The sequence below is a fragment of the Lactuca saligna genome, chromosome 5 (genome assembly GCF_052625555.1).
Source record: "Lactuca saligna cultivar CGN05327 chromosome 5, ASM5262555v1, whole genome shotgun sequence".
NCBI lineage: Eukaryota > Viridiplantae > Streptophyta > Magnoliopsida > Asterales > Asteraceae > Lactuca > Lactuca saligna.
The window spans coordinates 63491054-63496543 of NC_136421.1; positions in this window are offsets into that span (position 1 = coordinate 63491054).

Below are 5490 nucleotides of genomic sequence, written 5' to 3' on the forward strand. Positions count from 1 at the left end.
CGAGTCAGCTAGAGTTTTCCCTGATAGTCTGGATGCGTTACAATTCGGCGAGTTGATGAGACAACTCGACGAGTTTAGTCGGTTTTTAACATTTTTGGATTCGGAGTGAACTCAACGAGTTGATGGGATAACTCGATGAGTAGTTAGGGTTTTCCCAGATCTTCTAGAATCTGAATAGATGCGACGAGTTTGTTGGCAACTCGTTGAGTTGAATCGGGTTTGCGTGATTTATTGAGCACTGAGTAACTTGATGAGTTCTTGAGTAGCACTCGACGAGTAGGGTCAGCTTTAACTGTTGACTTCTATTGACTTTAAGGTTTTGTTCAAGCTGTGGATTTTGGAGACCATGGAGAGATGGAGTCTAAACCATCAGTTTGAATGTGGGATGTATTGCTTTAATAGGCCTTATGAGTCTTCTCACTATACTTACCTGATTGGTAATATTGTGTAACCGGAGGGTCTTATCTGAGTTATTGACCGGAGGGTCTTATGTGCTTATACTGAGTTATGTGATATGTTATGCATTCTGTCTTTGTGATTTTATGTTGTATATTATCCCGTGCCTTATTGAGTTATTCTATCTTTGTGAGACCGGAGGGTCCTTACTGAGATATAGGACCAGAGGGTCCAACCCGAGCTGTGAAGTACGGAGGGTCTTCACTGAGGCACATGACAGGAGGGTCCTTATCGAGATATGGCCATGAGAGGCTAATTATTTGTGTGTCGTATTTTGGGGAACTCACTAAGCTTCGTGCTTACCGTGTCGTGTGATATGTGTTTCAGGTACTTCTCATGATCGCGGGAAGGCGTCAGCTTGATTGTACACACCTGTTTGAGATTATGTTTGAGGATTCTAGGATATTATCAGTTGTTTTGTTGATTTGTGTTTTTCAAAATTGACATATTGTGGTTTTGAGAAAACGTGATATTGAGTATTATGTGATTTAAAATGAAATTTTTTTTTGAAATTTACGGTGTTACAAGTTGGTATCAGAGCCTTGGTTTGAGGGATTCGAATTTACTCTCGAGTATGTCTGGGCTCAAACTAAGGATTTGAGAAAAAAATTTCTAAAAAGAAATGATTTTCTAAAACGAGTAAGAGCGTTCAAGAGAAAACGAGATCGAGCAGTATGTACAATCAGCCAGAGTCCGAAAGGTAATTTACCAAAATACAGTTACTTGTTTATATTATTAGATACTTATTAGATATTAGAGTTGCATGCTAGAGGATATGCTAGATCCTTCAACAATTTAGAGCTAGAGTTGCCTGATTCATGATGCCTTAGCCTAGGGATGTTTTTGATTGATATTATATGCTATTTACTCTATGTATGTGCTGAGTAGGAGTACCTAGCAGTAATCTTTTAGAGAGAGCTTTGAGTAGAGGAGTAATCTATGAGAGATTCCTAGATGTGCATATGAGGAATCTACTAAGAGAGTAATTAGATACCCACAAGAGGTAGGGTTTCCTGAGTTCGATGATGCCTTTTGAGTTGTGGATAGAGCTGTTGGATAAGGTGTCTAAGTCCATAACTATTTCTGGTATGTACTTGACCCGACCCGGCATGGTCCATTTGGGTTGCATGGCACCATGCAATTGGATAGACTAATTGAGAGTAATAACACTTGGAGATTATTAATATATTATAAGTTCTAATATATTAATAATATTATTTGATTAGTTTGATCAAGAATTAATTTAGAATTAATTAAGTGATCAAAAGATAACTAATTAAATATATGGGTTGATTATGTAAATCATCCATATCTTGTATAGTGGGCTAAAAGGCTCGATGGACTATCAAGTTGGGTTCTACCCATAGGATGCTCCATGGATGCTCCATGGGAGTTACAAACCCATGGGTCATGGAAATGAAGAGTCATGACACATTAGGGTTTAACCCTAGATGTGTCAACACTATATAAGTAACATGTTCTCCACCCAAAATCGGCTACACTAAGAATCAAGAGGGCTTGGCCGATTTTGAGAAGTGAGTATTCTCTCATAAGTTCTTCCAAGACCATTTGGTGTTGTGTGAAGCATTTGAGGCATCACACTTGGGGTGCTAGGCTCACAAGGTTTCAAGGAACACAAACAACAACAAGGTAAGTTATTCTATCTATACTTTATGATAAAATTGTTCCCCATGTATGCTAGATAGGAATATAACCTTGGAATTCAACTTTGCATGATAATTAGACAAACATAGATCCAAGGTTATTAGGGTTGCATGTACACTTAGGAAGTGTTAGAATGCTCAAAACCCATCAGTGGTATCAGAGCCTAGGCTTGTTTGTTCTTATTTGTGCTTAAAAGTTGAAAACATAATCGGAAATCTTGCTGTCTGTGAAAGGACTCGTCGAGTCTATAGGGGGGACTCGTCGAGTCCATGAGTATCTTCAACCAACTTGGCGAGTCAGTTCATGCACTCGGCGAGTAGGGTCGACTGAGTGCAGAATTTCGATTCAGTTGCTGGAAATGAATTAGAAACATTACCCTAAACTGTTTTGGTAATTGAAAACTTGTTTTTGGTGGTGTAATGTCTTTTCTAATTCATTGACAACAACTAGTTATCAAAATTACAAAGTTTTTAAATGTAATTTTTGATTGTGTTCATATCCATGTTCTTGTTCTTATGATGTTTTAGATGATCATAGGAATTATTTGTAACCTATGTGGTAGATTAGTTCTTGATCATAAGTTGTTTTAATGGAGTCCATAACTTATCCTTAGGTTATGGAAAACCAAGAGTCACACTTGAGTTAAAACCATTAAAACAAATAGAAGAGTTAAAAAAATGAAGAGTCTTCATTTTATTACTCTATTAAACTCATAAGTTACAAGAAATGAAAAGTTTTGAAAGTTACAAAACTTGCCCTCAAGTTTTGGAACAAGTAAAGTTAAGTTAAAACTTTAAGTTCCAACCCCTAGAATTTTAAAAGTTAAAATTCAACCCTTATACTTATATTATGATGATTTAATAATTATATATATATGTATAAGAACAAAGTCGTCTTACCTCTAGTACGCCTCATTCACGAAGCCGGTCTATAAGGTGGGTATAAGGTTGTTGCCTATAAAATGGTGACTTAATAGGTGTATATTCTCACCCACCGCTTGCTTGACTGGTGGAGGGTTGTTAGCCGAACGGGTAAGACAAGGACTTATAAATTCTCATTCAAAGTATGATGAATATAATAAAGTAACTAAATGTTTATTAAATTCCCAATCTTAGTTACTTTAGGAAAAATGTGAATAAGGTGCTAATCCATGAAATTACACTTTACACTTTGTCTAAGTCGTTGGTGGAGCGTGTGTGGTTAACCGGCACACTAACTTGGACTTAACAAGGTAGGTAAAGGGTGACTTAAGGTTTATTATAGTATCGGTGGAGCGTGTGTGGTTTACCGGCACATCGATTGAGTGATAAACTTTAAGGGTACCAAGTGATTTGCATGGTTACTTCACACCTCGTTTTGTGATCCTCGGCATCCCAGTCACAAAACTTGGAGGGCACTCTCGAGATTGAAACATGCCTTTGAAAAGTTCATTGGATCTCAAAGAATCTAGGAATTTCTAAAACCAATAAAAACTAAATATTTAATATTTCGGTTTTCGTGGTGGAAATTGGTGAATCGTCATTCACCTACCTTTCAAATATGGTATAGCTTAGATTACGGCATACCTCTTCTAAGTTATATTATATTGTGATTGGATCCTAGCCTTAATATTACATTTGGGTGTTTTATTAAGGACTTTCTTAAATCTAAACTAAACTCGTTCTTCTCTTTCAGATGTCTTCAAATAATGCTTCTGGCTCGAATCCTAATGGCTCCTTTACTCTTATGAGTCTGTGTGGGAAAGTCACCTTTGATGGATCCAACTTCAATAAATGGATCAGAAACATCAGGATGATTACCCGCTACGAGGACAAAGAATATGTCCTTGACAAGGAGCTTAAGGAAATTGACGAGTCCACTGCAACTCCACAGGAGATCGCTGACTTTCATACTCATGAAAGAGATGCAACCAAGGTGGCTTGCATCATGTTGGCCACCATGACAGCTGAACTCCAAAAGTCTTATGAAGATTTCTACCCTTATGAAATGCACCAAGATTTGATGGAAAGATACCATCAAAGTGCACGACAAGAGAGGTAGCAAGTCATCTGCTCCATGATAACAACCATGATGAAGGACGGAGAGTCCGTCACGAGCCACATGTAGAAAATGCAAAGGTATGTGGATCGTTTGCTGAAGCTCAATGTGAACTTCCCTGAGGAGCTTGCAATAGATATCATTTTGCACTCCTTACCATCATTCTATGATCAATTCCGCATGACATATCACATGAACGAGGAAGAGGTCACCCTCAGCAAACTTCAGGGACTTCTCAAGACCGCAGAAACAGGTCTTAAGGGGAAGTCGGTTGCTATCACTCCTACTCCAGACTCAACTCTGGTCTTGGCAATCGGGCAAACTCGAGGGAGGAAGAGAAAGAGATCTTCGAAGGGTACCAAGGCTCGGACCCTTGATGGCTCTTCTTCAAGTGGAACCAAGAAAGGTTTCATTACTCCTTCTTCTGACCCAAAAGAGGCTGAATGCTTCTATTGCCATGAAAAAGCTCATTGGAAGCGGAATTGCCCAAAGTACCAGCAGGATGTGAAGGATGGGAAAGTCAAACCCAACCATGCAGGTATTTACACTATCATTTCTAATAACTCACCCCATTAGAAATCTTGGGTCCTTGATACCGGTTGTGGTATTCATATTTGTTGTGACTTGCAGGGACTAGGAAGACGTGAGAATGTGGAGCAAGGAAGAATAAACTTAATCATGGGGAATAGGAAAGTTACACCTGTCACCAAGATTGGAGTTTATACTTTATCGCTAAGTAGTGGGTTAAATTTAGATTTGAATAAATGTTGTTATTCGCCAGAAATGGCAAGAAATATTATTTCCTTTCATGCATTGTACAAACAAGGTTTCACCTTTTCGTTTGATAATGAAGTTGGTTCGATTAATGCTTTCTTTAATAATGTACTTTGTTTTAAAGCATTACCTTGTGATGGTGTGTATGAAGCTGTATCTGTTGTAGATAACTTAGGAAATAATGTTTTGTGTATTGATTCTACTAATAATAATAACTTCGATAAAGCATCATTATGGCATTGTCATCTTGGACATATAAGCAAGAAACGCATAGGCCAACTCCAAAAGGATGGAGTCTTGGAGTCGTTTGACCTAAAGTCAAATGTGTTGGATTAATGTCTAAGTCCATAACTATAATTGGTAAGACTTGACCCGGCCCGGCATGGTCCATTTGGGTTGCATGGCATCATGCACTTGGATAGACTATAATGAGAGAAATAAGACACTTATGGTTATTAATATATTATAAGTTCTAGTATATTAATAATAAGAATAATAAGATTATTTAATTAGTATTGATCAAGAATTAATCTAGGATTAATTAAGTGATCAAAAGAA